The 26,164-nt window shown below is 43.2% G+C and overlaps 68 non-coding genes across 68 annotated transcripts; all 68 read right to left on the minus strand.

Annotated features, from left to right (window-relative positions):
* Positions 1-1,436: 1,436 nt before the first annotated feature.
* On the minus strand, positions 1,437-1,507 carry TRNAG-GCC (transfer RNA glycine (anticodon GCC)). The gene has a single exon. It is a non-coding gene; the product is annotated as a tRNA-Gly (tRNA).
* Positions 1,508-1,709: 202 nt separating this feature from the next.
* TRNAG-GCC (transfer RNA glycine (anticodon GCC)) lies at positions 1,710-1,780 on the minus strand. The gene has a single exon. It is a non-coding gene; the product is annotated as a tRNA-Gly (tRNA).
* Positions 1,781-2,239: 459 nt separating this feature from the next.
* On the minus strand, positions 2,240-2,310 carry TRNAG-GCC (transfer RNA glycine (anticodon GCC)). The gene has a single exon. It is a non-coding gene; the product is annotated as a tRNA-Gly (tRNA).
* Positions 2,311-2,512: 202 nt separating this feature from the next.
* Positions 2,513-2,583, minus strand: TRNAG-GCC (transfer RNA glycine (anticodon GCC)). The gene has a single exon. It is a non-coding gene; the product is annotated as a tRNA-Gly (tRNA).
* A 202-nt stretch (positions 2,584-2,785) lies between these two features.
* On the minus strand, positions 2,786-2,856 carry TRNAG-GCC (transfer RNA glycine (anticodon GCC)). Its single transcript has one exon. It is a non-coding gene; the product is annotated as a tRNA-Gly (tRNA).
* Positions 2,857-3,058: 202 nt separating this feature from the next.
* TRNAG-GCC (transfer RNA glycine (anticodon GCC)) lies at positions 3,059-3,129 on the minus strand. Its single transcript has one exon. It is a non-coding gene; the product is annotated as a tRNA-Gly (tRNA).
* Positions 3,130-3,331: 202 nt separating this feature from the next.
* Positions 3,332-3,402, minus strand: TRNAG-GCC (transfer RNA glycine (anticodon GCC)). The gene has a single exon. It is a non-coding gene; the product is annotated as a tRNA-Gly (tRNA).
* A 732-nt stretch (positions 3,403-4,134) lies between these two features.
* TRNAG-GCC (transfer RNA glycine (anticodon GCC)) lies at positions 4,135-4,205 on the minus strand. Its single transcript has one exon. It is a non-coding gene; the product is annotated as a tRNA-Gly (tRNA).
* Positions 4,206-4,664: 459 nt separating this feature from the next.
* TRNAG-GCC (transfer RNA glycine (anticodon GCC)) lies at positions 4,665-4,735 on the minus strand. Its single transcript has one exon. It is a non-coding gene; the product is annotated as a tRNA-Gly (tRNA).
* A 199-nt stretch (positions 4,736-4,934) lies between these two features.
* TRNAG-GCC (transfer RNA glycine (anticodon GCC)) lies at positions 4,935-5,005 on the minus strand. Its single transcript has one exon. It is a non-coding gene; the product is annotated as a tRNA-Gly (tRNA).
* A 199-nt stretch (positions 5,006-5,204) lies between these two features.
* Positions 5,205-5,275, minus strand: TRNAG-GCC (transfer RNA glycine (anticodon GCC)). The gene has a single exon. It is a non-coding gene; the product is annotated as a tRNA-Gly (tRNA).
* Positions 5,276-5,477: 202 nt separating this feature from the next.
* TRNAG-GCC (transfer RNA glycine (anticodon GCC)) lies at positions 5,478-5,548 on the minus strand. The gene has a single exon. It is a non-coding gene; the product is annotated as a tRNA-Gly (tRNA).
* Positions 5,549-5,750: 202 nt separating this feature from the next.
* Positions 5,751-5,821, minus strand: TRNAG-UCC (transfer RNA glycine (anticodon UCC)). The gene has a single exon. It is a non-coding gene; the product is annotated as a tRNA-Gly (tRNA).
* A 202-nt stretch (positions 5,822-6,023) lies between these two features.
* On the minus strand, positions 6,024-6,094 carry TRNAG-GCC (transfer RNA glycine (anticodon GCC)). The gene has a single exon. It is a non-coding gene; the product is annotated as a tRNA-Gly (tRNA).
* Positions 6,095-6,296: 202 nt separating this feature from the next.
* TRNAG-GCC (transfer RNA glycine (anticodon GCC)) lies at positions 6,297-6,367 on the minus strand. Its single transcript has one exon. It is a non-coding gene; the product is annotated as a tRNA-Gly (tRNA).
* Positions 6,368-7,340: 973 nt separating this feature from the next.
* Positions 7,341-7,411, minus strand: TRNAG-UCC (transfer RNA glycine (anticodon UCC)). The gene has a single exon. It is a non-coding gene; the product is annotated as a tRNA-Gly (tRNA).
* Positions 7,412-7,613: 202 nt separating this feature from the next.
* TRNAG-GCC (transfer RNA glycine (anticodon GCC)) lies at positions 7,614-7,684 on the minus strand. Its single transcript has one exon. It is a non-coding gene; the product is annotated as a tRNA-Gly (tRNA).
* Positions 7,685-8,140: 456 nt separating this feature from the next.
* Positions 8,141-8,211, minus strand: TRNAG-GCC (transfer RNA glycine (anticodon GCC)). The gene has a single exon. It is a non-coding gene; the product is annotated as a tRNA-Gly (tRNA).
* A 202-nt stretch (positions 8,212-8,413) lies between these two features.
* Positions 8,414-8,484, minus strand: TRNAG-GCC (transfer RNA glycine (anticodon GCC)). The gene has a single exon. It is a non-coding gene; the product is annotated as a tRNA-Gly (tRNA).
* A 456-nt stretch (positions 8,485-8,940) lies between these two features.
* TRNAC-GCA (transfer RNA cysteine (anticodon GCA)) lies at positions 8,941-9,011 on the minus strand. The gene has a single exon. It is a non-coding gene; the product is annotated as a tRNA-Cys (tRNA).
* Positions 9,012-9,210: 199 nt separating this feature from the next.
* On the minus strand, positions 9,211-9,281 carry TRNAG-GCC (transfer RNA glycine (anticodon GCC)). Its single transcript has one exon. It is a non-coding gene; the product is annotated as a tRNA-Gly (tRNA).
* Positions 9,282-9,483: 202 nt separating this feature from the next.
* On the minus strand, positions 9,484-9,554 carry TRNAG-GCC (transfer RNA glycine (anticodon GCC)). Its single transcript has one exon. It is a non-coding gene; the product is annotated as a tRNA-Gly (tRNA).
* Positions 9,555-10,013: 459 nt separating this feature from the next.
* Positions 10,014-10,084, minus strand: TRNAG-GCC (transfer RNA glycine (anticodon GCC)). The gene has a single exon. It is a non-coding gene; the product is annotated as a tRNA-Gly (tRNA).
* A 202-nt stretch (positions 10,085-10,286) lies between these two features.
* Positions 10,287-10,357, minus strand: TRNAG-GCC (transfer RNA glycine (anticodon GCC)). Its single transcript has one exon. It is a non-coding gene; the product is annotated as a tRNA-Gly (tRNA).
* A 202-nt stretch (positions 10,358-10,559) lies between these two features.
* Positions 10,560-10,630, minus strand: TRNAG-GCC (transfer RNA glycine (anticodon GCC)). Its single transcript has one exon. It is a non-coding gene; the product is annotated as a tRNA-Gly (tRNA).
* A 202-nt stretch (positions 10,631-10,832) lies between these two features.
* Positions 10,833-10,903, minus strand: TRNAG-GCC (transfer RNA glycine (anticodon GCC)). Its single transcript has one exon. It is a non-coding gene; the product is annotated as a tRNA-Gly (tRNA).
* Positions 10,904-11,102: 199 nt separating this feature from the next.
* On the minus strand, positions 11,103-11,173 carry TRNAG-GCC (transfer RNA glycine (anticodon GCC)). Its single transcript has one exon. It is a non-coding gene; the product is annotated as a tRNA-Gly (tRNA).
* A 732-nt stretch (positions 11,174-11,905) lies between these two features.
* TRNAG-GCC (transfer RNA glycine (anticodon GCC)) lies at positions 11,906-11,976 on the minus strand. The gene has a single exon. It is a non-coding gene; the product is annotated as a tRNA-Gly (tRNA).
* Positions 11,977-12,435: 459 nt separating this feature from the next.
* TRNAG-GCC (transfer RNA glycine (anticodon GCC)) lies at positions 12,436-12,506 on the minus strand. Its single transcript has one exon. It is a non-coding gene; the product is annotated as a tRNA-Gly (tRNA).
* A 199-nt stretch (positions 12,507-12,705) lies between these two features.
* Positions 12,706-12,776, minus strand: TRNAG-GCC (transfer RNA glycine (anticodon GCC)). The gene has a single exon. It is a non-coding gene; the product is annotated as a tRNA-Gly (tRNA).
* Positions 12,777-12,975: 199 nt separating this feature from the next.
* Positions 12,976-13,046, minus strand: TRNAG-GCC (transfer RNA glycine (anticodon GCC)). The gene has a single exon. It is a non-coding gene; the product is annotated as a tRNA-Gly (tRNA).
* Positions 13,047-13,248: 202 nt separating this feature from the next.
* Positions 13,249-13,319, minus strand: TRNAG-GCC (transfer RNA glycine (anticodon GCC)). Its single transcript has one exon. It is a non-coding gene; the product is annotated as a tRNA-Gly (tRNA).
* A 202-nt stretch (positions 13,320-13,521) lies between these two features.
* On the minus strand, positions 13,522-13,592 carry TRNAG-UCC (transfer RNA glycine (anticodon UCC)). Its single transcript has one exon. It is a non-coding gene; the product is annotated as a tRNA-Gly (tRNA).
* Positions 13,593-13,794: 202 nt separating this feature from the next.
* TRNAG-GCC (transfer RNA glycine (anticodon GCC)) lies at positions 13,795-13,865 on the minus strand. The gene has a single exon. It is a non-coding gene; the product is annotated as a tRNA-Gly (tRNA).
* A 202-nt stretch (positions 13,866-14,067) lies between these two features.
* TRNAG-GCC (transfer RNA glycine (anticodon GCC)) lies at positions 14,068-14,138 on the minus strand. The gene has a single exon. It is a non-coding gene; the product is annotated as a tRNA-Gly (tRNA).
* A 202-nt stretch (positions 14,139-14,340) lies between these two features.
* On the minus strand, positions 14,341-14,411 carry TRNAC-GCA (transfer RNA cysteine (anticodon GCA)). The gene has a single exon. It is a non-coding gene; the product is annotated as a tRNA-Cys (tRNA).
* A 716-nt stretch (positions 14,412-15,127) lies between these two features.
* On the minus strand, positions 15,128-15,198 carry TRNAG-UCC (transfer RNA glycine (anticodon UCC)). The gene has a single exon. It is a non-coding gene; the product is annotated as a tRNA-Gly (tRNA).
* A 202-nt stretch (positions 15,199-15,400) lies between these two features.
* TRNAG-GCC (transfer RNA glycine (anticodon GCC)) lies at positions 15,401-15,471 on the minus strand. The gene has a single exon. It is a non-coding gene; the product is annotated as a tRNA-Gly (tRNA).
* Positions 15,472-15,927: 456 nt separating this feature from the next.
* TRNAG-GCC (transfer RNA glycine (anticodon GCC)) lies at positions 15,928-15,998 on the minus strand. The gene has a single exon. It is a non-coding gene; the product is annotated as a tRNA-Gly (tRNA).
* Positions 15,999-16,200: 202 nt separating this feature from the next.
* On the minus strand, positions 16,201-16,271 carry TRNAG-GCC (transfer RNA glycine (anticodon GCC)). Its single transcript has one exon. It is a non-coding gene; the product is annotated as a tRNA-Gly (tRNA).
* A 456-nt stretch (positions 16,272-16,727) lies between these two features.
* TRNAC-GCA (transfer RNA cysteine (anticodon GCA)) lies at positions 16,728-16,798 on the minus strand. The gene has a single exon. It is a non-coding gene; the product is annotated as a tRNA-Cys (tRNA).
* Positions 16,799-16,997: 199 nt separating this feature from the next.
* TRNAG-GCC (transfer RNA glycine (anticodon GCC)) lies at positions 16,998-17,068 on the minus strand. The gene has a single exon. It is a non-coding gene; the product is annotated as a tRNA-Gly (tRNA).
* A 202-nt stretch (positions 17,069-17,270) lies between these two features.
* TRNAG-GCC (transfer RNA glycine (anticodon GCC)) lies at positions 17,271-17,341 on the minus strand. The gene has a single exon. It is a non-coding gene; the product is annotated as a tRNA-Gly (tRNA).
* A 456-nt stretch (positions 17,342-17,797) lies between these two features.
* On the minus strand, positions 17,798-17,868 carry TRNAG-GCC (transfer RNA glycine (anticodon GCC)). The gene has a single exon. It is a non-coding gene; the product is annotated as a tRNA-Gly (tRNA).
* A 202-nt stretch (positions 17,869-18,070) lies between these two features.
* On the minus strand, positions 18,071-18,141 carry TRNAG-GCC (transfer RNA glycine (anticodon GCC)). The gene has a single exon. It is a non-coding gene; the product is annotated as a tRNA-Gly (tRNA).
* Positions 18,142-18,600: 459 nt separating this feature from the next.
* On the minus strand, positions 18,601-18,671 carry TRNAG-GCC (transfer RNA glycine (anticodon GCC)). The gene has a single exon. It is a non-coding gene; the product is annotated as a tRNA-Gly (tRNA).
* A 456-nt stretch (positions 18,672-19,127) lies between these two features.
* Positions 19,128-19,198, minus strand: TRNAG-GCC (transfer RNA glycine (anticodon GCC)). The gene has a single exon. It is a non-coding gene; the product is annotated as a tRNA-Gly (tRNA).
* A 199-nt stretch (positions 19,199-19,397) lies between these two features.
* TRNAG-GCC (transfer RNA glycine (anticodon GCC)) lies at positions 19,398-19,468 on the minus strand. The gene has a single exon. It is a non-coding gene; the product is annotated as a tRNA-Gly (tRNA).
* A 202-nt stretch (positions 19,469-19,670) lies between these two features.
* On the minus strand, positions 19,671-19,741 carry TRNAG-GCC (transfer RNA glycine (anticodon GCC)). The gene has a single exon. It is a non-coding gene; the product is annotated as a tRNA-Gly (tRNA).
* Positions 19,742-19,940: 199 nt separating this feature from the next.
* On the minus strand, positions 19,941-20,011 carry TRNAC-GCA (transfer RNA cysteine (anticodon GCA)). Its single transcript has one exon. It is a non-coding gene; the product is annotated as a tRNA-Cys (tRNA).
* A 457-nt stretch (positions 20,012-20,468) lies between these two features.
* On the minus strand, positions 20,469-20,539 carry TRNAG-GCC (transfer RNA glycine (anticodon GCC)). The gene has a single exon. It is a non-coding gene; the product is annotated as a tRNA-Gly (tRNA).
* A 471-nt stretch (positions 20,540-21,010) lies between these two features.
* TRNAG-GCC (transfer RNA glycine (anticodon GCC)) lies at positions 21,011-21,081 on the minus strand. Its single transcript has one exon. It is a non-coding gene; the product is annotated as a tRNA-Gly (tRNA).
* Positions 21,082-21,280: 199 nt separating this feature from the next.
* Positions 21,281-21,351, minus strand: TRNAC-GCA (transfer RNA cysteine (anticodon GCA)). Its single transcript has one exon. It is a non-coding gene; the product is annotated as a tRNA-Cys (tRNA).
* Positions 21,352-21,554: 203 nt separating this feature from the next.
* Positions 21,555-21,625, minus strand: TRNAG-GCC (transfer RNA glycine (anticodon GCC)). Its single transcript has one exon. It is a non-coding gene; the product is annotated as a tRNA-Gly (tRNA).
* A 456-nt stretch (positions 21,626-22,081) lies between these two features.
* On the minus strand, positions 22,082-22,152 carry TRNAG-GCC (transfer RNA glycine (anticodon GCC)). The gene has a single exon. It is a non-coding gene; the product is annotated as a tRNA-Gly (tRNA).
* A 199-nt stretch (positions 22,153-22,351) lies between these two features.
* TRNAG-GCC (transfer RNA glycine (anticodon GCC)) lies at positions 22,352-22,422 on the minus strand. The gene has a single exon. It is a non-coding gene; the product is annotated as a tRNA-Gly (tRNA).
* Positions 22,423-22,624: 202 nt separating this feature from the next.
* Positions 22,625-22,695, minus strand: TRNAG-GCC (transfer RNA glycine (anticodon GCC)). Its single transcript has one exon. It is a non-coding gene; the product is annotated as a tRNA-Gly (tRNA).
* Positions 22,696-22,894: 199 nt separating this feature from the next.
* On the minus strand, positions 22,895-22,965 carry TRNAC-GCA (transfer RNA cysteine (anticodon GCA)). The gene has a single exon. It is a non-coding gene; the product is annotated as a tRNA-Cys (tRNA).
* A 199-nt stretch (positions 22,966-23,164) lies between these two features.
* TRNAG-GCC (transfer RNA glycine (anticodon GCC)) lies at positions 23,165-23,235 on the minus strand. The gene has a single exon. It is a non-coding gene; the product is annotated as a tRNA-Gly (tRNA).
* A 199-nt stretch (positions 23,236-23,434) lies between these two features.
* TRNAC-GCA (transfer RNA cysteine (anticodon GCA)) lies at positions 23,435-23,505 on the minus strand. Its single transcript has one exon. It is a non-coding gene; the product is annotated as a tRNA-Cys (tRNA).
* Positions 23,506-23,708: 203 nt separating this feature from the next.
* TRNAG-GCC (transfer RNA glycine (anticodon GCC)) lies at positions 23,709-23,779 on the minus strand. Its single transcript has one exon. It is a non-coding gene; the product is annotated as a tRNA-Gly (tRNA).
* Positions 23,780-24,235: 456 nt separating this feature from the next.
* TRNAG-GCC (transfer RNA glycine (anticodon GCC)) lies at positions 24,236-24,306 on the minus strand. The gene has a single exon. It is a non-coding gene; the product is annotated as a tRNA-Gly (tRNA).
* A 199-nt stretch (positions 24,307-24,505) lies between these two features.
* TRNAG-GCC (transfer RNA glycine (anticodon GCC)) lies at positions 24,506-24,576 on the minus strand. The gene has a single exon. It is a non-coding gene; the product is annotated as a tRNA-Gly (tRNA).
* A 202-nt stretch (positions 24,577-24,778) lies between these two features.
* Positions 24,779-24,849, minus strand: TRNAG-GCC (transfer RNA glycine (anticodon GCC)). Its single transcript has one exon. It is a non-coding gene; the product is annotated as a tRNA-Gly (tRNA).
* Positions 24,850-25,048: 199 nt separating this feature from the next.
* TRNAG-GCC (transfer RNA glycine (anticodon GCC)) lies at positions 25,049-25,119 on the minus strand. Its single transcript has one exon. It is a non-coding gene; the product is annotated as a tRNA-Gly (tRNA).
* A 202-nt stretch (positions 25,120-25,321) lies between these two features.
* On the minus strand, positions 25,322-25,392 carry TRNAC-GCA (transfer RNA cysteine (anticodon GCA)). The gene has a single exon. It is a non-coding gene; the product is annotated as a tRNA-Cys (tRNA).
* A 199-nt stretch (positions 25,393-25,591) lies between these two features.
* Positions 25,592-25,662, minus strand: TRNAG-GCC (transfer RNA glycine (anticodon GCC)). The gene has a single exon. It is a non-coding gene; the product is annotated as a tRNA-Gly (tRNA).
* A 202-nt stretch (positions 25,663-25,864) lies between these two features.
* On the minus strand, positions 25,865-25,935 carry TRNAG-GCC (transfer RNA glycine (anticodon GCC)). The gene has a single exon. It is a non-coding gene; the product is annotated as a tRNA-Gly (tRNA).
* Between the last annotated feature and the right edge of the window lie 229 nt (positions 25,936-26,164).

Here is a 26,164-nt window from a genome sequence, read left to right on the forward strand (position 1 = left end):
TGAATCCGTCTCGCCATCAATACCTACTCCTTCTTATTCTGAAGATACATAAAGTACTTCCTGTCTAGTAGATATATAGTCTATTCAATGTGAATGAAACAACAAAACGCGGAAAAATCTTATGCCGGTCGCTCGTTTCTGTCTGTCTCTATCGTATTTACTAAAAATTCATACTAACCGGCTATTAAAACGTATGCATCGGCCGATGATCGAACGCAGGCAAGCATTCTACCACTGAACCACCGTAGCGACAGTAAACCCTTCTCGCCATCAATACCTACTCCTTCTTATTCATAAGATACAGAGAGTACTTCCCGTCTAGGAGATATATATCAGTCTATTCAATGTGAATGAAACAACAAAAAGCGGAAAAATCTTATGCCGGTCGCTCGTTTCCACTAACGCTTAGAAATTCTAAGTTTTTATATTTTTGACATTATCAGCCAATCAGAATAAGGCTAATGTGACGTTATAGAAACATCACCGTATGTGTAAAGTGTACCTCCTGCTGTTACGTTTGGCAACTTATCGCCAAACACCAGCGTTTATTAACGATTTCGCTTTTATTTTGTCATTACGTCTCGTTTGCTCACACTATAATATTACAATGATATAATTTAACAATACTATAATACTATAACGATCATAATAATAATGATATATATTATATAATAATAATTATATTGACATGCAATAAATACAGTGGCTTGCCGAAACACAATTTCTATGTTTGGTTTTCTAATGAATCTATTAGCATTATGAATCAATAAATGATAGCAGGGCCCAGCTTCGCTGGGCGCTCGCTTCGCGAGCCGTTACTATTGTCAACTTGATGCAACTGAACCACATTTGGATTAAATCAGAAAAAAAATGAAAACATTTTTTAGTGATTCAATAAAAGATAACTTATTATACGGGGGTGCCCTCCCCCACATTGTATCGCCAAGTTCGCTGTTTGGGAACACCCCCCCCCCTCCCACTCATTCCCGTGCATCTGACAATTGGTGGTGAATTATAATATAATAAATCATATTTATCCCGTGCAACGGTTACAAGAAAAAATTAAATGTAATAAGAAATTAAACTTTTCATACGAAGATGTTAGAAAAAAAATTGGATGACTACGAAGGGACTCGAACTCACAACCTTCGTTGTGAGCGTCCCGTGAACTTCCCACTGCATCAATCCTGGTTGTCGAACGGAAGTTAAATTTAGAATATCCATTATTAAATGTCTCTAGGGAATATGGTGGCGCCAAATGGATCAAAAGCTACGGTAGCCTCGCGGGCTACTGTGACGTTTCTATGACGTCACAGTTGCTTGACTCTGATTGGCTGGTAATGTCAAGATCATCAGAATTTCTAAGCGCTACACTCGTTTCCCTCTGTCTCTATCGTATTTACTAAAAATTCAAACTAACCGGCTATTAAAACGTATGCATCGGCCGGGAATCAAACCCGGGCCGCCCGCGTGGCAGGCGAGCATTCTACCACTGAACCACCGATGCGACAGTGAATCCGTCTCGCCATCAATACCTACTCCTTCTTATTCTTAAGATACAGAAAGTCCTTCCTGTCTAGGAGATATATATCAGTCTATTCAATGTGAATGAAACAACAAAAAGCGGAAAAATCTTATGCCGGTCGCTCGTTTCCCTCTGTCTCTATCGTATTTACTAAAAATTCATACTAACCGGCTATTAAAGCGTATGCATCGGCCGGGAATCGAACCCGGGCCGCCCGCGTGGCATGCGGGCATTCTACCACTGGACCACCGACGCCACCGTAAACCCTTCTCGCCATCAATACCTACTCCTTCTTATTCATAAGATACAGAAAGTCTTTCCTGTCTAGGAGATATATATCAGACTATTCAATGTGAATGAAACAACAAAAATCGGAAAAATCTTATGCCGGTCGCTCGTTTCTGTCTGTCTCTATCGTATTTACTAAAAATTCATACTAACCGGCTATTAAAACGTATGCATCGGCCGGGAATCGAACCCAGGCAAGCATTCTACCACTAAACCACCGTTGCGACAGTAAACCCTTCTCGCCATCAATACCTACTCCTCCTTATTCATAAGATACAGAAAGTACTTCCCGTCTAGGAGATATATATCAGTCTATTCAATGTGAATGAAACAACAAAAAGCGGAAAAATCTTATGCCGGTCGCTCGTTTCTGTCTGTCTCTATCGTATTTATTAAAAATTCATACTAACCGGCTATTAAAACGTATGCATCGGCCGGGAATGAAACCCGGGCCGCCCGCGTGGCAGGCGAGCATTCTACCACTGAACCACCGATGCGACAGTGAATCCGTCTCGCCATCAATACCTACTCCTTCTTATTCTTAAGATACAGAATATCCTTCCTGTCTAGGAGATATATATCAGTCTATTCAATGTGAATGAAACTAGAAAAAGCGGAAAAATCGTATGCCGGTCGCTCGTTTCTCTCTGTCTCTATCGTATTTACTAAAAATTCATACTAACCGGCTATTAAAACGTATGCATCGGCCGGGAATCGAACCCGGGCCGCCCGCGTGGCAGGCGAGCATTCTACCACTGAACCACCGATGCGACAGTGAATCCGTCTCGCCATCAATACCTACTCCTTCTTATTCTTAAGATACAGAATATCCTTCCTGTCTAGGAGATATATATCAGTCTATTCAATGTGAATGAAACTAGAAAAAGCGGAAAAATCGTATGCCGGTCGCTCGTTTCTCTCTGTCTCTATCGTATTTACTAAAAATTCATACTAACCGGCTATTAAAACGTATGCATCGGCCGGGAATCGAACCCGGGCAACCCGCGTGGCAGGCGAGTATTCTACCACTGAACCACCGATGCGACAGTGAATCCGTCTCGCCATCAATACCTACTCCTTCTTATTCTTAAGATACAGAATATCCTTCCTGTCTAGGAGATATATATCAGTCTATTCAATGTGAATGAAACAACAAAAAGCGGAAAAATCTTATGCCGGTCGCTCGTTTCTGTCTGTCTCTATCGTATTTACTAAAAATTCATACTGACCGGCTATTAAAACGTATGCATCGGCCAGGAACCGAACCCGGGCCGCCCGCGTGGCAGGCGAGCATTCTACCACTGAACCTCCGATGCGACAGTGAATCCGTCTCGCCATAAATACCTACTCCTTCTTATTCTTAAGATACAGAAAGTCCTTCCTGTCTAGGAGATATATATCAGTCTATTCAATGTGAATGAAACAACAAAAAGCGGAAAAATCTTATGCCGGTCGCTCGTTTCTCTCTGTCTCTATCGTATTTACTAAAAATTCATACTAACCGGCTATTAAAACGTATGCATCGGCCGGGAATCGAACCCGGGCCGCCCGCGTGGCAGTCGAGCATTCTACCACTGAACCACCGATGCGACAGTGAATCCGTCTCGCCATCAATACCTACTCCTTCTTATTCTTAAGATACAGAATATCCTTCCTGTCTAGGAGATATATATCAGTCTATTCAATGTGAATGAAACAACAAAAAGCGGAAAAATCTTACGCCGGTCGCTCGTTTCTCTCTGTCTCTATCGTATTCACTAAAAATTCATACTAACCGGCTATTAAAACGTATGCATCGGCCGGTAATCGAACCCGGGCCGCCCGCGTTGCCGGCGAGCATTCTACCACTGAACCTCCAATGCGACAGTGAATCCGTCTCGCCATAAATACCTACTCCTTCTTATTCTTAAGATACAGAAAGTACTTCCTGTCTAGGAGATATATATCAGTCTATTCAATGTGAATGAAACAACAAAAAGCGGAAAAATCTTATGCCGGTCGCTCGTTTCTTTCTGTCTCTATCGTATTTACTAAAAATTCATACTAACCGACTATTAAAACGTATGCATCGGCCGGGAATCGAACCCAGGCAAGCATTCTACCACTGAACCACCGATGCGACAGTGAATCCGTCTCGCCATCAATACCTACTCCTTCTTATTCTGAAGATACATAAAGTACTTCCTGTCTAGAAGATATATATCAGTCTATTCAATGTGAATGAAACAACAGAAAGCGGAAAAATCTTATGCCGGTCGCTCGTTTCTCTCTGTCTCTATCGTATTTACTAAAAATTCATACTAACCGGCTATTAAAACGTATGCATCGGCCGGGAATCGAACCCGGGCCGCCCGCGTGGCAGGCGAGCATTCTACCACTGAACCACCTATGCGACAGTGAATCCGTCTCGCCATCAATACCTACTCCTTCTTATTTTTAAGATACAGAAAGTACTTCCCGTCTAGGAGATATATATCAGTCTATTCAATGTGAATGAAACTAGAAAAAGCGGAAAAATCTTATGCCGGTCGCTCGTTTCTCTCTGTCTCTATCGTATTTACTAAAAATTCATACTAACCGGCTATTAAAACGTATGCATCGGCCGGGAATCGAACCCAGGCAAGCATTCTACCACTGAACCACCGTTGCGACAGTAAACCCTTCTCGCCATCAATACCTACTCCTCCTTATTCATAAGATACATAAAGTACTTCCTGTCTAGAAGATATATATCAGTCTATTCAATGTGAATGAAACTAGAAAAAGCAGAAAATTCTTATGCCGGTAACTCGTTTCTCTCTGTCTCTATCGTTTTTACTAAAAATTCATACTAACCGGCTATTAAAACGTATGCATCGGCCGGGAATGAAACCCGGGCCGCCCGCGTGGCAGGCGAGCATTCTACCACTGAACCACCGATGCGATAGTGAATCCGTCTCGCCATCAATACCTACTCCTTCTTATTCTGAAGATACATAAAGTACTTCCTGTCTAGAAGATATATAGTCTATTCAATGTGAATGAAACAACAAAAAGCGGAAAAATCTTATGCCGGTCGCTCGTTTCTGTCTGTCTCTATCGTATTTATTAAAAATTCATACTAACCGGCTATTAAAACGTATGCATCGGCCGGGAATCGAACCCGGGCCGCCCGCGTGGCAGGCGAGCATTCTACCTCTGAACCACCGATGCGACAGTGAATCCGTCTCGCCATCAATACCTACTCCTTCTTATTCTGAAGATACATAAAGTACTTCCTGTCTAGTAGATATATAGTCTATTCAATGTGAATGAAACAACAAAAAGCGGAAAAATCTTATGCCGGTCGCTCGTTTCTGTCTGTCTCTATCGTATTTATTAAAAATTCATACTAACCGGCTATTAAAACGCATGCATCGGCCAGGAACCGAACCCGGGCCGCCCGCGTGGCAGGCGAGCATTCTACCACTGAACCTCCGATGCGACAGTGAACCCGTCTCGCCATAAATACCTACTCCTTCTTATTCTTAAGATACAGAAAGTCCTTCCTGTCTAGGAGATATATATCAGTCTATTCAATGTGAATGAAACAACAAAAAGCGGAAAAATCTTATGCCGGTCGCTCGTTTCTCTCTGTCTCTATCGTATTTACTAAAAATTCATACTAACCGGCTATTAAAACGTATGCATCGCCCGGGAATCGAACCCGGGCCACCCGCGTGGCAGTCGAGCATTCTACCACTGAACCACCGATGCGACAGTGAATCCGTCTCGCCATCAATACCTACTCCTTCTTATTCTTAAGATACAGAATATCCTTCCTGTCTAGGAGATATATATCAGTCTATTCAATGTGAATGAAACTAGAAAAAGCAGAAAATTCTTATGCCGGTAACTCGTTTCTCTCTGTCTCTATCGTTTTTACTAAAAATTCATACTAACCGGCTATTAAAACGTATGCATCGGCCGGGAATCGAACCCGGGCCGCCCGCGTGGAAGGCGAGCATTCTACCACTGAACCACCGATGCGACAGTGAATCCGTCTCGCCATCAATACCTACTCCTTCTTATTCTTAAGATACAGAATATCCTTCCTGTCTAGGAGATATATATCAGTCTATTCAATGTGAATGAAACAACAAAAAACGGAAAAATCTTATGCCGGTCGCTCGTTTCTCTCTGTCTCTATCGTATTTACTAAAAATTCATACTAACCGGCTATTAAAACGTATGCATCGGCCGGGAATCGAACCCGGGCAACCCGCGTGGCAGGCGAGTATTCTACCACTGAACCACCGACGCGACAGTGAATCCGTCTCGCCATCAATACCTACTCCTTCTTATTCTTAAGATACAGAATATCCTTCCTGTCTAGGAGATATATATCAGTCTATTCAATGTGAATGAAACAACAAAAAGCGGAAAAATCTTATGCCGGTCGCTCGTTTCTCTCTGTCTCTATCGTATTTACTAAAAATTCATACTAACCGGATATTAAAACGTATGCATCTCCCGGGAATCGAACCCGGGCCACCCGCGTGGCAGTCGAGCATTCTACCACTGAACCACCGATGCGACAGTGAATCCGTCTCGCCATCAATACCTACTCCTTCTTATTCTTAAGATACAGAATATCCTTCCTGTCTAGGAGATATATATCAGTCTATTCAATGTGAATGAAACAACAAAAAGCGGAAAAATCTTACGCCGGTCGCTCGTTTCTCTCTGTCTCTATCGTATTCACTAAAAATTCATACTAACCGGCTATTAAAACGTATGCATCGGCCGGTAATCGAACCCGGGCAAGCATTCTACCACTGAACCACCGATGCGACAGTGAATCCGTCTCGCCATCAATACCTACTCCTTCTTATTCTGAAGATACATAAAGTACTTCCTGTCTAGAAGATATATATCAGTCTATTCAATGTGAATGAAACAACAAAAAGCGGAAAAATATTATGCCGGTCGCTCGTTTCTTTCTGTCTCTATCGTATTTACTAAAAATTCATACTAACCGACTATTAAAACGTATGCATCGGCCGGGAATCGAACCCAGGCAAGCATTCTACCACTGAACCACCGATGCGACAGTGAATCCGTCTCGCCATCAATACCTACTCCTTCTTATTCTGAAGATACATAAAGTACTTCCTGTCTAGAAGATATATATCAGTCTATTCAATGTGAATGAAACAACAGAAAGCGGAAAAATCTTATGCCGGTCGCTCGTTTCTCTCTGTCTCTATCGTATTTACTAAAAATTCATACTAACCGGCTATTAAAACGTATGCATCGGCCGGGAATCGAACCCAGGCAAGCATTCTACCACTGAACCACCGTTGCGACAGTAAACCCTTCTCGCCATCAATACCTACTCCTCCTTATTCATAAGATACATAAAGTACTTCCTGTCTAGAAGATATATATCAGTCTATTCAATGTGAATGAAACTAGAAAAAGCAGAAAATTCTTATGCCGGTAACTCGTTTCTCTCTGTCTCTATCGTTTTTACTAAAAATTCATACTAACCGGCTATTAAAACGTATGCATCGGCCGGGAATCGAACCCGGGCCGCCCGCGTGGAAGGCGAGCATTCTACCACTGAACCACCGACGCGACAGTGAATCCGTCTCGCCATCAATACCTACTCCTTCTTATTCTTAAGATACAGAATATCCTTCCTGTCTAGGAGATATATATCAGTCTATTCAATGTGAATGAAACAACAAAAAGCGGAAAAATCTTATGCCGGTCGCTCGTTTCTGTCTGTCTCTATCGTATTTACTAAAAATTCATACTAACCGGCTATTAAAACGTATGCACCGGCCGGGAATCGAACCCGGGCCGCCCGCGTGGCAGGCGAGCATTCTACCACTGAACCACCGATGCGACAGTGAATCCGTCTCGCCATAAATACCTACTCCTTTTTATTTTTAAGATACAGAAAGTCCTTCCTGTCTAGGAGATATATATCAGTCTATTCAATGTGAATGAAACAACAAAAAGCGGAAAAATCTCATGCCGGTCGCTCGTTTCTCTCTGTCTCTATCGTATTTACTAAAAATTCATACTAACCGGCTATTAAAACGTATGAATCGGCCGGGAATCGAACCCGGGCAAGCATTCTACCACTGAACCACCGTTGCGACAGTAAACCCTTCTCGCCATCAATACCTACTCCTCCTTATTCTGAAGATACATAAAGTACTTCCTGTCTAGAAGATACATAGTCTATTCAATGTGAATGAAACAACAAAAAGCGGAAAAATCTTATGCCGGTCGCTCGTTTCTCTCTGTCTCTATCGTATTTACTAAAAATTCATACTAACCGGCTATTAAAACGTTTGCATCGGCCGGGAATCGAACCCGGGCCGCCCACGTGGCAGGCGAGCATTCTACCACTGAACCACCGATGCAACAGTGAAGCCGTCTCGCCATCAATACCTAGTCCTTCTTATTCTGAAGATACATAAAGTACTTCCTGTCTAGAAGATATATATCAGTCTATTCAATGTGAATGAAACTAGAAAAAGCGGCAAATTCTTATGCCGGTCGCTCGTTTCTCTCTGTCTCTATCGTTTTTACTAAAAATTCATACTAACCGGCTATTAAAACGCATGCATCGGCCGGGAATCGAACCCGGGCCGCCCGCGTGGCAGGCGAGCATTCTACCACTGAACCACCGATGCGACAGTGAATCCTTCTCGCCATCAATACCTACTCCTTCTTATTCTTAAGATACAGAAAGACTTTCCTGTCTAGGAGATATATATCAGTCTATTCAATGTGAATGAAACAACAAAAAGCGGAAAAATCTCATGCCGGTCGCTCGTTTCTCTCTGTCTCTATCGTATTTACTAAAAATTCATACTAACCGGCTATTAAAACGTATAAATCGGCCGGGAATCGAACCCGGGCAAGCATTCTACCACTGAACCACCGTTGCGACAGTAAACCCTTCTCGCCATCAATACCTACTCCTCCTTATTCTGAAGATACATAAAGTACTTCCTGTCTAGAAGATACATAGTCTATTCAATGTGAATGAAACAACAAAAAGCAGAAAAATCTTATGCCGGTCGCTCGTTTCTCTCTGTCTCTATCGTATTTACTAAAAATTCATACTAACCGGCTATTAAAACGTTTGCATCGGCCTGGAATCGAACCCGGGCCGCCCGCGTTGCAGGCGAGCATTCTACCACTGAACCACCGATGCAACAGAGAAGCCGTCTCGCCATCAATACCTAGTCCTTCTTATTCTGAAGATACATAAAGTACTTCCTGTCTAGAAGATATATAGTCTATTCAATGTGAATGAAACAACAAAAAGCGGAAAAATCTTATGCCGGTCGCTCGTTTCTCTCTGTCTCTATCGTATTTACTAAAAATTCATACTAACCGGCTATTAAAACGCATGCATCGGCCGGGAATCGAACCCGGGCCGCCCGCGTGGCAGGCGAGCATTCTACCACTGAACCACAGATACGACAGTGAATCCGTCTCGCCATCAATACCTACTCCTTCTTATTCTTAAGATACAGAAATTACTTTCCGTCTAGGAGATATATATCAGTCTATTCAATGTGAATGAAACTAGAAAAAGCGGAAAAATCTTATGCCGGTCGCTCGTTTCTCTCTGTCTCTATCGTATTTACTAAAAATTCATACTAACCGGCTATTAAAACGTATGCATCGGCCGGTAATCAAACCCGGGCCGCCCGCGTGGCAGGCGAGCATTCTACCACTGAACCACCGATGCGACAGTGAATCCGTCTCGCCATAAATACCTACTCCTTCTTATTCTTAAGATACAGAAAGTCCTTCCTGTCTAGGAGATATATATCAGTCTATTCAATGTGAATGAAACAACAAAAAGCGGAAAAATCTTATGCCGGTCGCTCGTTTCTTTCTGTCTCTATCGTATTTACTAAAAATTCATACTAACCGGCTATTAAAACGTATGCATCGGCCGGGAATCGAACCCAGGCAAGCATTCTACCACTGAACCACCGATGCGACAGTGAATATGTCTCGCCATCAATACCTACTCCTTCTTATTCTGAAGATACATAAAGTACTTCCTGTCTAGGAGATATATATCAGTCTATTCAATGTGAATGAAACTAGAAAAAGCGGAAAAATCGTATGCCGGTCGCTCGTTTCTCTCTGTCTCTATCGTATTTACTAAAAATTCATACTAACCGGCTATTAAAACGTATGCATCGGCCGGGAATCGAACCCGGGCAACCCGCGTGGCAGGCGAGTATTCTACCACTGAACCACCGATGCGACAGTGAATCCGTCTCGCCATCAATACCTACTCCTTCTTATTCTTAAGATACAGAATATCCTTCCTGTCTAGGAGATATATATCAGTCTATTCAATGTGAATGAAACAACAAAAAGCGGAAAAATCTTATGCCGGTCGCTCGTTTCTGTCTGTCTCTATCGTATTTACTAAAAATTCATACTAACCGGCTATTAAAACGTATGCATCGGCCGGGAATCAAACCCGGGCCGCCCGCGTGGCAGGCGAGCATTCTACCACTGAACCACCGATGCGACAGTGAATCCGTCTCGCCATCAATACCTACTCCTTCTTATTCTTAAGATACAGAAAGTCCTTCCTGTCTAGGAGATATATATCAGTCTATTCAATGTGAATGAAACAACAAAAAGCGGAAAAATCTTATGCCGGTCGCTCGTTTCCCTCTGTCTCTATCGTATTTACTAAAAATTCATACTAACCGGCTATTAAAGCGTATGCATCGGCCGGGAATCGAACCCGGGCCGCCCGCGTGGCATGCGGGCATTCTACCACTGGACCACCGACGCCACCGTAAACCCTTCTCGCCATCAATACCTACTCCTTCTTATTCATAAGATACAGAAAGTCTTTCCTGTCTAGGAGATATATATCAGACTATTCAATGTGAATGAAACAACAAAAATCGGAAAAATCTTATGCCGGTCGCTCGTTTCTGTCTGTCTCTATCGTATTTATTAAAAATTCATACTAACCGGCTATTAAAACGTATGCATCGGCCGGGAATGAAACCCGGGCCGCCCGCGTGGCAGGCGAGCATTCTACCACTGAACCACCGATGCGACAGTAAATCCGTCTCGCCATCAATACCTACTCCTTCTTATTCTGAAGATACATAAAGTACTTCCTGTCTAGAAGATATATAGTCTATTCAATGTGAATGAAACAACAAAAAGCGGAAAAATCTTATGCCGGTCGCTCGTTTCTCTCTGTCTCTATCGTATTTACTAAAAATTCATACTAACCGGCTATTAAAACGTATGCATCGGCCGGGAATCGAACCCGGGCCGCCCGCGTGGCAGTCGAGCATTCTACCACTGAACCACCGATGCGACAGTGAATCCGTCTCGCCATCAATACCTACTCCTTCTTATTCTTAAGATACAGAATATCCTTCCTGTCTAGGAGATATATATCAGTCTATTCAATGTGAATGAAACAACAAAAAGCGGAAAAATCTTACGCCGGTCGCTCGTTTCTCTCTGTCTCTATCGTATTCACTAAAAATTCATACTAACCGGCTATTAAAACGTATGCATCGGCCGGTAATCGAACCCGGGCCGCCCGCGTTGCCGGCGAGCATTCTACCACTGAACCTCCAATGCGACAGTGAATCCGTCTCGCCATAAATACCTACTCCTTCTTATTCTTAAGATACAGAAAGTACTTCCTGTCTAGGAGATATATATCAGTCTATTCAATGTGAATGAAACAACAAAAAGCGGAAAAATCTTATGCCGGTCGCTCGTTTCTTTCTGTCTCTATCGTATTTACTAAAAATTCATACTAACCGACTATTAAAACGTATGCATCGGCCGGGAATCGAACCCAGGCAAGCATTCTACCACTGAACCACCGATGCGACAGTGAATCCGTCTCGCCATCAATACCTACTCCTTCTTATTCTGAAGATACATAAAGTACTTCCTGTCTAGAAGATATATATCAGTCTATTCAATGTGAATGAAACAACAGAAAGCGGAAAAATCTTATGCCGGTCGCTCGTTTCTCTCTGTCTCTATCGTATTTACTAAAAATTCATACTAACCGGCTATTAAAACGTATGCATCGGCCGGGAATCGAACCCGGGCCGCCCGCGTGGCAGGCGAGCATTCTACCACTGAACCACCTATGCGACAGTGAATCCGTCTCGCCATCAATACCTACTCCTTCTTATTTTTAAGATACAGAAAGTACTTCCCGTCTAGGAGATATATATCAGTCTATTCAATGTGAATGAAACTAGAAAAAGCGGAAAAATCTTATGCCGGTCGCTCGTTTCTCTCTGTCTCTATCGTATTTACTAAAAATTCATACTAACCGGCTATTAAAACGTATGCATCGGCCGGGAATCGAACCCAGGCAAGCATTCTACCACTGAACCACCGTTGCGACAGTAAACCCTTCTCGCCATCAATACCTACTCCTCCTTATTCATAAGATACATAAAGTACTTCCTGTCTAGAAGATATATATCAGTCTATTCAATGTGAATGAAACTAGAAAAAGCAGAAAATTCTTATGCCGGTAACTCGTTTCTCTCTGTCTCTATCGTTTTTACTAAAAATTCATACTAACCGGCTATTAAAACGTATGCATCGGCCGGGAATGAAACCCGGGCCGCCCGCGTGGCAGGCGAGCATTCTACCACTGAACCACCGATGCGATAGTGAATCCGTCTCGCCATCAATACCTACTCCTTCTTATTCTGAAGATACATAAAGTACTTCCTGTCTAGAAGATATATAGTCTATTCAATGTGAATGAAACAACAAAAAGCGGAAAAATCTTATGCCGGTCGCTCGTTTCTGTCTGTCTCTATCGTATTTATTAAAAATTCATACTAACCGGCTATTAAAACGTATGCATCGGCCGGGAATCGAACCCGGGCCGCCCGCGTGGCAGGCGAGCATTCTACCTCTGAACCACCGATGCGACAGTGAATCCGTCTCGCCATCAATACCTACTCCTTCTTATTCTGAAGATACATAAAGTACTTCCTGTCTAGTAGATATATAGTCTATTCAATGTGAATGAAACAACAAAAAGCGGAAAAATCTTATGCCGGTCGCTCGTTTCTGTCTGTCTCTATCGTATTTATTAAAAATTCATACTAACCGGCTATTAAAACGCATGCATCGGCCAGGAACCGAACCCGGGCCGCCCGCGTGGCAGGCGAGCATTCTACCACTGAACCTCCGATGCGACAGTGAACCCGTCTCGCCATAAATACCTACTCCTTCTTATTCTTAAGATACAGAAAGTCCTTCCTGTCTAGGAGATATATATCAGTCTATTCAATGTGAATGAAACAACAAAAAGCGGAAAAATCTTATGCCGGTCGCTCGTTTCTCTCTGTCTCTATCGTATTTACTAAAAATTCATACTAACCGGCTATTAAAACGTATGCATCGCCCGGGAATCGAACCCGGGCCACCCGCGTGGCAGTCGAGCATTCTACCACTGAACCACCGATGCGACAGTGAATCCGTCTCGCCATCAATACCTACTCCTTCTTATTCTTAAGATACAGAATATCCTTCCTGTCTAGGAGATATATATCAGTCTATTCAATGTGAATGAAACTAGAAAAAGCAGAAAATTCTTATGCCGGTAACTCGTTTCTCTCTGTCTCTATCGTTTTTACTAAAAATTCATACTAACCGGCTATTAAAACGTATGCATCGGCCGGGAATCGAACCCGGGCCGCCCGCGTGGAAGGCGAGCATTCTACCACTGAACCACCGATGCGACAGTGAATCCGTCTCGCCATCAATACCTACTCCTTCTTATTCTTAAGATACAGAATATCCTTCCTGTCTAGGAGATATATATCAGTCTATTCAATGTGAATGAAACAACAAAAAACGGAAAAATCTTATGCCGGTCGCTCGTTTCTCTCTGTCTCTATCGTATTTACTAAAAATTCATACTAACCGGCTATTAAAACGTATGCATCGGCCGGGAATCGAACCCGGGCAACCCGCGTGGCAGGCGAGTATTCTACCACTGAACCACCGACGCGACAGTGAATCCGTCTCGCCATCAATACCTACTCCTTCTTATTCTTAAGATACAGAATATCCTTCCTGTCTAGGAGATATATATCAGTCTATTCAATGTGAATGAAACAACAAAAAGCGGAAAAATCTTATGCCGGTCGCTCGTTTCTCTCTGTCTCTATCGTATTTACTAAAAATTCATACTAACCGGATATTAAAACGTATGCATCTCCCGGGAATCGAACCCGGGCCACCCGCGTGGCAGTCGAGCATTCTACCACTGAACCACCGATGCGACAGTGAATCCGTCTCGCCATCAATACCTACTCCTTCTTATTCTTAAGATACAGAATATCCTTCCTGTCTAGGAGATATATATCAGTCTATTCAATGTGAATGAAACAACAAAAAGCGGAAAAATCTTACGCCGGTCGCTCGTTTCTCTCTGTCTCTATCGTATTCACTAAAAATTCATACTAACCGGCTATTAAAACGTATGCATCGGCCGGTAATCGAACCCGGGCCGCCCGCGTTGCAGGCGAGCATTCTACCACTGAACCTCCGATGCGACAGTGAATCCGTCTCGCCATAAATACCTACTCCTTCTTATTCTTAAGATACAGAAAATACTTCCTGTCTAGGAGATATATATCAGTCTATTCAATGTGAATGAAACAACAAAAAGCGGAAAAATATTATGCCGGTCGCTCGTTTCTTTCTGTCTCTATCGTATTTACTAAAAATTCATACTAACCGACTATTAAAACGTATGCATCGGCCGGGAATCGAACCCAGGCAAGCATTCTACCACTGAACCACCGATGCGACAGTGAATCCGTCTCGCCATCAATACCTACTCCTTCTTATTCTGAAGATACATAAAGTACTTCCTGTCTAGAAGATATATATCAGTCTATTCAATGTGAATGAAACAACAGAAAGCGGAAAAATCTTATGCCGGTCGCTCGTTTCTCTCTGTCTCTATCGTATTTACTAAAAATTCATACTAACCGGCTATTAAAACGTATGCATCGGCCGGGAATCGAACCCAGGCAAGCATTCTACCACTGAACCACCGTTGCGACAGTAAACCCTTCTCGCCATCAATACCTACTCCTCCTTATTCATAAGATACATAAAGTACTTCCTGTCTAGAAGATATATATCAGTCTATTCAATGTGAATGAAACTAGAAAAAGCAGAAAATTCTTATGCCGGTAACTCGTTTCTCTCTGTCTCTATCGTTTTTACTAAAAATTCATACTAACCGGCTATTAAAACGTATGCATCGGCCGGGAATCGAACCCGGGCCGCCCGCGTGGAAGGCGAGCATTCTACCACTGAACCACCGACGCGACAGTGAATCCGTCTCGCCATCAATACCTACTCCTTCTTATTCTTAAGATACAGAATATCCTTCCTGTCTAGGAGATATATATCAGTCTATTCAATGTGAATGAAACAACAAAAAGCGGAAAAATCTTATGCCGGTCGCTCGTTTCTGTCTGTCTCTATCGTATTTACTAAAAATTCATACTAACCGGCTATTAAAACGTATGCACCGGCCGGGAATCGAACCCGGGCCGCCCGCGTGGCAGGCGAGCATTCTACCACTGAACCACCGATGCGACAGTGAATCCGTCTCGCCATAAATACCTACTCCTTTTTATTTTTAAGATACAGAAAGTCCTTCCTGTCTAGGAGATATATATCAGTCTATTCAATGTGAATGAAACAACAAAAAGCGGAAAAATCTCATGCCGGTCGCTCGTTTCTCTCTGTCTCTATCGTATTTACTAAAAATTCATACTAACCGGCTATTAAAACGTATGAATCGGCCGGGAATCGAACCCGGGCAAGCATTCTACCACTGAACCACCGTTGCGACAGTAAACCCTTCTCGCCATCAATACCTACTCCTCCTTATTCTGAAGATACATAAAGTACTTCCTGTCTAGAAGATACATAGTCTATTCAATGTGAATGAAACAACAAAAAGCGGAAAAATCTTATGCCGGTCGCTCGTTTCTCTCTGTCTCTATCGTATTTACTAAAAATTCATACTAACCGGCTATTAAAACGTTTGCATCGGCCGGGAATCGAACCCGGGCCGCCCACGTGGCAGGCGAGCATTCTACCACTGAACCACCGATGCAACAGTGAAGCCGTCTCGCCATCAATACCTAGTCCTTCTTATTCTGAAGATACATAAAGTACTTCCTGTCTAGAAGATATATATCAGTCTATTCAATGTGAATGAAACTAGAAAAAGCGGCAAATTCTTATGCCGGTCGCTCGTTTCTCTCTGTCTCTATCGTTTTTACTAAAAATTCATACTAACCGGCTATTAAAACGCATGCATCGGCCGGGAATCGAACCCGGGCCGCCCGCGTGGCAGGCGAGCATTCTACCACTGAACCACCGATGCGACAGTGAATCCTTCTCGCCATCAATACCTACTCCTTCTTATTCTTAAGATACAGAAAGACTTTCCTGTCTAGGAGATATATATCAGTCTATTCAATGTGAATGAAACAACAAAAAGCGGAAAAATCTCATGCCGGTCGCTCGTTTCTCTCTGTCTCTATCGTATTTACTAAAAATTCATACTAACCGGCTATTAAAACGTATAAATCGGCCGGGAATCGAACCCGGGCAAGCATTCTACCACTGAACCACCGTTGCGACAGTAAACCCTTCTCGCCATCAATACCTACTCCTCCTTATTCTGAAGATACATAAAGTACTTCCTGTCTAGAAGATACATAGTCTATTCAATGTGAATGAAACAACAAAAAGCAGAAAAATCTTATGCCGGTCGCTCGTTTCTCTCTGTCTCTATCGTATTTACTAAAAATTCATACTAACCGGCTATTAAAACGTTTGCATCGGCCTGGAATCGAACCCGGGCCGCCCGCGTTGCAGGCGAGCATTCTACCACTGAACCACCGATGCAACAGAGAAGCCGTCTCGCCATCAATACCTAGTCCTTCTTATTCTGAAGATACATAAAGTACTTCCTGTCTAGAAGATATATAGTCTATTCAATGTGAATGAAACAACAAAAAGCGGAAAAATCTTATGCCGGTCGCTCGTTTCTCTCTGTCTCTATCGTATTTACTAAAAATTCATACTAACCGGCTATTAAAACGCATGCATCGGCCGGGAATCGAACCCGGGCCGCCCGCGTGGCAGGCGAGCATTCTACCACTGAACCACAGATACGACAGTGAATCCGTCTCGCCATCAATACCTACTCCTTCTTATTCTTAAGATACAGAAATTACTTTCCGTCTAGGAGATATATATCAGTCTATTCAATGTGAATGAAACTAGAAAAAGCGGAAAAATCTTATGCCGGTCGCTCGTTTCTCTCTGTCTCTATCGTATTTACTAAAAATTCATACTAACCGGCTATTAAAACGTATGCATCGGCCGGTAATCAAACCCGGGCCGCCCGCGTGGCAGGCGAGCATTCTACCACTGAACCACCGATGCGACAGTGAATCCGTCTCGCCATAAATACCTACTCCTTCTTATTCTTAAGATACAGAAAGTCCTTCCTGTCTAGGAGATATATATCAGTCTATTCAATGTGAATGAAACAACAAAAAGCGGAAAAATCTTATGCCGGTCGCTCGTTTCTTTCTGTCTCTATCGTATTTACTAAAAATTCATACTAACCGGCTATTAAAACGTATGCATCGGCCGGGAATCGAACCCAGGCAAGCATTCTACCACTGAACCACCGATGCGACAGTGAATATGTCTCGCCATCAATACCTACTCCTTCTTATTCTGAAGATACATAAAGTACTTCCTGTCTAGAAGATATATAGTCTATTCAATGTGAATGAAACAACAAAAAGCGGAAAAATCTTATGCCGGTCGCTCGTTTCTCTCTTTCTCTATCGTATTTACTAAAAATTCATACTAACCGGCTATTAAAACGTATGCATCGGCCGGGAATCGAACCCGGGCCGCCCGCGTGGCAGGCGAGCATTCTACCACTGAACCACCTATGCGACAGCGAATCCGTCTCGCCATCAATACCTACTCCTTCTTATTCTTAAGATACAGAAAGTACTTCCCGTCTAGGAGATATATATCAGTCTATTCAATGTGAATGAAACTAGAAAAAGCGGAAAAATCTTATGCCGGTCGCTCGTTTCTCTCTGTCTCTATCGTATTTACTAAAAATTCATACTAACCGGCTATTAAAACGTATGCATCGGCCGGGAATCGAACCCGGGCCGCCCGCGTGGCAGGCGAGCATTCTGCCACTGAACCACCGATGCGACAGTGAATCCGTCTCGCCATCAATACCTACTCCTTCTTATTCTTAAGATACAGAAAGTCCTTCCTGTCTAGGAGATATATATCAGTCTATTCAATGTGAATGAAACAACAAAAAGCGGAAAAATCTTATGCCGGTCGCTCGTTTCTGTCTGTCTCTATCGTATTTACTAAAAATTTATACTAACCGGCTATTAAAACGTATGCATCGGCCGGGAATCGAACCCAGGCAAGCATTCTACCACTGAACCACCGTTGCGACAGTAAACCCTTCTCGCCATCAATACCTACTCCTCCTTATTCATAAGATACATAAAGTACTTCCTGTCTAGAAGATATATATCAGTCTATTCAATGTGAATGAAACTAGAAAAAGCGGAAAATTCTTATGCCGGTAACTCGTTTCTCTCTGTCTCTATCGTATTTACTAAAAATTCATACTAACCGGCTATTAAAACGTATGCATCGGCCGGGAATCGAACCCGGGCCGCCCGCGTGGCAGGCGAGCATTCTACCACTGAACCACCGATGCGACAGTGAATCCGTCTCGCCATAAATACCTACTCCTTCTTATTCTTAAGATACAGAAAGTCCTTCCTGTCTAGGAGATATATATCAGTCTATTCAATGTGAATGAAACAACAAAAAGCGGAAAAATCTCATGCCGGTCGCTCGTTTCTCTCTGTCTCTATCGTATTTACTAAAAATTCATACTAACCGGCTATTAAAACGTATGAATCGGCCGGGAATCGAACCCGGGCAAGCATTCTACCACTGAACCACCGTTGCGACAGTAAACCCTTCTCGCCATCAATACCTACTCCTCCTTATTCTGAAAATACATAAAGTACTTCCTGTCTAGAAGATACATAGTCTATTCAATGTGAATGAAACAACAAAAAGCGGAAAAATCTTATGCCGGTCGCTCGTTTCTCTCTGTCTCTATCGTATTTACTAAAAATTCATACTAACCGGCTATTAAAACGTTTGCATCGGCCGGGAATCGAACCCGGGCCGCCCGCGTGGCAGGCGAGCATTCTACCACTGAACCACCGATGCAACAGTGAAGCCGTCTCGCCATCAATAACTAGTCCTTCTTATTCTGAAGATACATAAAGTACTTCCTGTCTAGAAGATATATAGTCTATTCTATGTGAATGAAACAACAAAAAGCGGAAAAATCTTATGCCGGTCGCTCGTTTCTCTCTGTCTCTATCGTATTTAATAAAAATTCATACTAACCGGCTATTAAAACGCATGCATCGGCCGGGAATCGAACCCGGGCCGCCCGCGTGGCAGGCGAGCATTCTACCACTGAACCACCGATGCGACAGTGAATCCGTCTCGCCATCAATACCTACTCCTTCTTATTCTTAAGATACCTAAAGTACTTCCTGTCTAGAAGATATAAATCAGTCTATTCAATGTGAATGAAACTAGAAAAAGCGGAAAATTCTTATGCCGGTCGCTCGTTTCTCTCTGTCTCTATCGTTTTTACTAAAAATTCATACTAACCGGCTATTAAAACGCATGCATCGGCCGGGAATCGAACCCGGGCCGCCCGCGTGGCAGGCGAGCATTCTACCACTGAACCACCGATGCGAAAGTGAATCCGTCTCGCCATCAATACCTACTCCTCCTTATTCTGAAGATACATAAAGTACTTCCTGTCTAGAAGATACATAGTCTATTCAATGTGAATGAAACAACAAAAAGCGGAAAAATCTTATGCCGGTCGCTCGTTTCTCTCTGTCTCTATCGTATTTACTAAAAATTCATAATAACCGGCTATTAAAACGTTTGCATCGGCCTGGAATCGAACCCGGGCCGCCCGCGTTGCAGGCGAGCATTCTACCACTGAACCACCGATGCAACAGTGAAGCCGTCTCGCCATCAATACCTACTCCTCCTTATTCATAAGATACATAAAGTACTTCCTGTCTAGAAGATATATATCGGGTCTATTCAATGTGAATGAAACTAGAAAAAGCGGAAAATTCTCATGCCGGTCGCTCGTTTCTCTCTGTCTCTATCGTATTTACTAAAAATTCATACTAACCGGCTATTAAAACGTATGAATCGGCCGGGAATCGAACCCGGGCAAGCATTCTACCACTGAACCACCGTTGCGACAGTAAACCCTTCTCGCCATCAATACCTACTCCTCCTTATTCTGAAAATACATAAAGTACTTCCTGTCTAGAAGATACATAGTCTATTCAATGTGAATGAAACAACAAAAAGCGGAAAAATCTTATGCCGGTCGCTCGTTTCTCTCTGTCTCTATCGTATTTACTAAAAATTCATACTAACCGGCTATTAAAACGTTTGCATCGGCCGGGAATCGAACCCGGGCCGCCCGCGTGGCAGGCGAGCATTCTACCACTGAACCACCGATGCAACAGTGAAGCCGTCTCGCCATCAATACCTAGTCCTTCTTATTCTGAAGATACATAAAGTACTTCCTGTCTAGAAGATATATAGTCTATTCTATGTGAATGAAACAACAAAAAGCGGAAAAATCTTATGCCGGTCGCTCGTTTCTCTCTGTCTCTATCGTATTTAATAAAAATTCATACTAACCGGCTATTAAAACGCATGCACCGGCCGGGAATCGAACCCGGGCCGCCCGCGTGCAGGCGAGCATTCTACCACTGAACCACCGATGCGACAGTGAATCCGTCTCGCCATCAATACCTACTCCTTCTTATTCTTAAGATACCTAAAGTACTTCCTGTCTAGAAGATATAAATCAGTCTATTCAATGTGAATGAAACTAGAAAAAGCGGAAAATTCTTATGCCGGTCGCTCGTTTCTCTCTGTCTCTATCGTTTTTACTAAAAATTCATACTAACCGGCTATTAAAACGCATGCATCGGCCGGGAATCGAACCCGGGCCGCCCGCGTGGCAGGCGAGCATTCTACCACTGAACCACCGATGCGACAGTGAATCCGTCTCGCCATCAATACCTACTCCTCCTTATTCTGAAGATACATAAAGTACTTCCTGTCTAGAAGATACATAGTCTATTCAATGTGAATGAAACAACAAAAAGCGGAAAAATCTTATGCCGGTCGCTCGTTTCTCTCTGTCTCTATCGTATTTACTAAAAATTCATAATAACCGGCTATTAAAACGTTTGCATCGGCCTGGAATCGAACCCGGGCCGCCCGCGTTGCAGGCGAGCATTCTACCACTGAACCACCGATGCAACAGTGAAGCCGTCTCGCCATCAATACCTACTCCTCCTTATTCATAAGATACATAAAGTACTTCCTGTCTAGAAGATATATATCGGGTCTATTCAATGTGAATGAAACTAGAAAAAGCGGAAAATTCTTATGCCGGTAACTCGTTTCTCTCTGTCTCTATCGTATTTACTAAAAATTCATACTAACCGGCTATTAAAACGTATGCATCGGCCGGGAATCGCACCCGGGCCGCCCGCGTGGCAGGCGAGCATTCTACCACTGAACCACCGATGCGACAGTGAATCCGTCTCGCCATCAATACCTACTCCTTCTTATTCTTAAGATACAGAATATCCTTCCTGTCTAGGAGATATATATCAGTCTATTCAATGTGAATGAAACAACAAAAAGCGGAAAAATCTCATGCCGGTCGCTCGTTTCTCTCTGTCTCTATCGTATTTACTAAAAATTCATACTAACCGGCTATTAAAACGTATGAATCGGCCGGGAATCGAACCCGGGCAAGCATTCTACCACTGAACCACCGTTGCGACAGTAAACCCTTCTCGCCATCAATACCTACTCCTCCTTATTCTGAAGATACATAAAGTACTTCCTGTCTAGAAGATACATAGTCTATTCAATGTGAATGAAACAACAAAAAGCGGAAAAATCTTATGCCGGTCGCTCGTTTCTCTCTGTCTCTATCGTATTTACTAAAAATTCATACTAACCGGCTATTAAAACGTTTGCATCGGCCGGGAATCGAACCCGGGCCGCCCGCGTGGCAGGCGAGCATTCTACCACTGAACCACCGATGCAACAGTGAAGCCGTCTCGCCATCAATACCTAGTCCTTCTTATTCTGAAGATACATAAAGTACTTCCTGTCTAGAAGATATATAGTCTATTCTATGTGAATGAAACAACAAAAAGCGGAAAAATCTTATGCCGGTCGCTCGTTTCTCTCTGTCTCTATCGTATTTAATAAAAATTCATACTAACCGGCTATTAAAACGCATGCATCGGCCGGGAATCGAACCCGGGCCGCCCGCGTGGCAGGCGAGCATTCTACCACTGAACCACCGATGCGTCAGTGAATCCGTCTCGCCATCAATACCTACTCCTTCTTATTCTTAAGATACCTAAAGTACTTACTGTCTAGAAGATATATATCAGTCTATTCAATGTGAATGAAACTAGAAAAAGCGGAAAATTCTTATGCCGGTCGCTCGTTTCTCTCTGTCTCTATCGTTTTTACTAAAAATTCATACTAACCGGCTATTAAAACGCATGCATCGGCCGGGAATCGAACCCGGGCCGCCCGCGTGGCAGGCGAGCATTCTACCACTGAACCACCGATGCGACAGTGAATCCGTCTCGCCATCAATACCTACTCCTCCTTATTCTGAAGATACATAAAGTACTTCCTGTCTAGAAGATACATAGTCTATTCAATGTGAATGAAACAACAAAAAGCGGAAAAATCTTATGCCGGTCGCTCGTTTCTCTCTGTCTCTATCGTATTTACTAAAAATTCATACTAACCGGCTATTAAAACGTATGCATCGGCCGGGAGTCGAACCCGGGCCGCCCGCGTTGCAGGCGAGCATTCTACCACTGAACCACCGATGCGACAGTGAATCCGTCTCGCCATCAATACCTACTCCTCCTTATTCTGAAGATACATAAAGTACTTCCTGTCTAGAAGATACATAGTCTATTCAATGTGAATGAAACAAGAAAAAGCGGAAAATTCTTATGCCGGTCGCTCGTTTCTCTCTGTCTCTATCGTTTTTACTAAAAATTCATACTAACCGGCTATTAAAACGCATGCATCGGCCGGGAATCGAACCCGGGCCGCCCGCGTGGCAGGCGAGCATTCTACCACTGAACCACCGATGCGACAGTGAATCCGTCTCGCCATCAATACCTACTCCTCCTTATTCTGAAGATACATAAAGTACTTCCTGTCTAGAAGATACATAGTCTATTCAATGTGAATGAAACAACAAAAAGCGGAAAAATCTTATGCCGGTCGCTCGTTTCTCTCTGTCTCTATCGTATTTACTAAAAATTCATACTAACCGGCTATTAAAACGTTTGCATCGGCCTGGAATCGAACCCGGGCCGCCCGCGTTGCAGGCGAGCATTCTACCACTGAACCACCGATGCAACAGTGAAGCCGTCTCGCCATCAATACCTACTCCTCCTTATTCATAAGATACATAAAGTACTTCCTGTCTAGAAGATATATATCGGGTCTATTCAATGTGAATGAAACTAGAAAAAGCGGAAAATTCTTATGCCGGTAACTCGTTTCTCTCTGTCTCTATCGTATTTACTAAAAATTCATACTAACCGGCTATTAAAACGTATGCATCGGCCGGGAATCGAACCCGGGCCGCCCGCGTGGCAGGCGAGCATTCTACCACTGAACCACCGATGCGACAGTGAATCCGTCTCGCCATAAATACCTACTCCTTCTTATTCTTAAGATACAGAAAGTCCTTCCTGTCTAGGAGATATATATCAGTCTATTCAATGTGAATGAAACAACAAAAAACGGAAAAATCTCATGCCGGTCGCTCGTTTCTCTCTGTCTCTATCGTATTTACTAAAAATTCATACTAACCGGCTATTAAAACGTATGAATCGGCCGGGAATCGAACCCGGGCAAGCATTCTACCACTGAACCACCGTTGCGACAGTAAACCCTTCTCGCCATCAATACCTACTCCTCCTTATTCTGAAGATACATAAAGTACTTCCTGTCTAGAAGATACATAGTCTATTCAATGTGAATGAAACAACAAAAAGCGGAAAAATCTTATGCCGGTCGCTCGTTTCTCTCTGTCTCTATCGTATTTACTAAAAATTCATACTAACCGGCTATTAAAACGTTTGCATCGGCCGGGAATCGAACCCGGGCCGCCCGCGTGGCAGGCGAGCATTCTACCACTGAACCACCGATGCAACAGTGAAGCCGTCTCGCCATCAATACCTAGTCCTTCTTATTCTGAAGATACATAAAGTACTTCCTGTCTAGAAGATATATAGTCTATTCTATGTGAATGAAACAACAAAAAGCGGAAAAATCTTATGCCGGTCGCTCGTTTCTCTCTGTCTCTATCGTATTTAATAAAAATTCATACTAACCGGCTATTAAAACGCATGCATCGGCCGGGAATCGAACCCGGGCCGCCCGCGTGGCAGGCGAGCATTCTACCACTGAACCACCGATGCGACAGTGAATCCGTCTCGCCATCAATACCTACTCCTTCTTATTCTTAAGATACCTAAAGTACTTCCTGTCTAGAAGATATATATCAGTCTATTCAATGTGAATGAAACTAGAAAAAGCGGAAAATTCTTATGCCGGTCGCTCGTTTCTCTCTGTCTCTATCGTTTTTACTAAAAATTCATACTAACCGGCTATTAAAACGCATGCATCGGCCGGGAATCGAACCCGGGCCGCCCGCGTGGCAGGCGAGCATTCTACCACTGAACCACCGATGCGACAGTGAATCCGTCTCGCCATCAATACCTACTCCTCCTTATTCTGAAGATACATAAAGTACTTCCTGTCTAGAAGATACATAGTCTATTCAATGTGAATGAAACAACAAAAAGCGGAAAAATCTTATGCCGGTCGCTCGTTTCTCTCTGTCTCTATCGTATTTACTAAAAATTCATACTAACCGGCTATTAAAACGTATGCATCGGCCGGGAATCGCACCCGGGCCGCCCGCGTGGCAGGCGAGCATTCTACCACTGAACCACCGATGCGACAGTGAATCCGTCTCGCCATCAATACCTACTCCTTCTTATTCTTAAGATACAGAATATCCTTCCTGTCTAGGAGATATATATCAGTCTATTCAATGTGAATGAAACAACAAAAAGCGGAAAAATCTTATGCCGGTCGCTCGTTTCTCTCTGTCTCTATCGTTTTTACTAAAAATTCATACTAACCGGCTATTAAAACGTTTGCATCGGCCTGGAATCGAACCCGGGCCGCCCGCGTTGCAGGCGAGCATTCTACCACTGAACCACCGATGCAACAGTGAAGCCGTCTCGCCATCAATACCTAGTCCTTCTTATTCTGAAGATACATAAAATACTTCCTGTCTAGAAGATATATAGTCTATTCAATGTGAATGAAACTAGAAAAAGCGGAAAAATCTTATGCCGGTCGCTCGTTTCTCTCTGTCTCTATCGTATTTACTAAAAATTCATACTAACCGGCTATTAAAACGTATAAATCGGCCGGGAATCGAACCCGGGCCGCCCGCGTGGCAGGCGAGCATCCTACCACTGAACCACCGATGCGACGGTGAATCCGTCTCGCCATCAATACCTACTCCTCCTTATTCTTAAGATACATAAAGTACTTCCTGTCTAGAAGATATATATCAGTCTATTCAATGTGAATGAAACAACAAAAAGCGGAAAAATCTTATGCCGGTCGCTCGTTTCTCTCTGTCTCTATCGTATTTACTAAAAATTCATACTAACCGGCTATTAAAACGTATGCATCGGCCGGGAATCGAACCCGGGCCGCCCGCGTGGCAGGCGAGCATTCTACCACTGAACCACCGATGCGACAGCAACCCGGTCTCGCCATGAATACCTACTCCTTCTTATTCATAACATACAGAAACTCGCTCCTGTCTAGAATATATATGTTGCTGTATTCCGGGTTTATGAAACAACAAAAAGCGTTCAAATATTATGCTGGTCGCTCTAAATGTTCATTCTATTGTTGTTATTGATATAGTAGTAGACTCTAGACCAATGGTTCTCAACCTTTTTTTGACTACCGGAGCCTTCT

The sequence above is a fragment of the Pholcus phalangioides genome, unplaced genomic scaffold (assembly GCF_987345545.1).
Source record: "Pholcus phalangioides strain wild (caught in Gottingen) unplaced genomic scaffold, Ppha-v1.0 ptg000012l_1, whole genome shotgun sequence".
NCBI lineage: Eukaryota > Metazoa > Arthropoda > Arachnida > Araneae > Pholcidae > Pholcus > Pholcus phalangioides.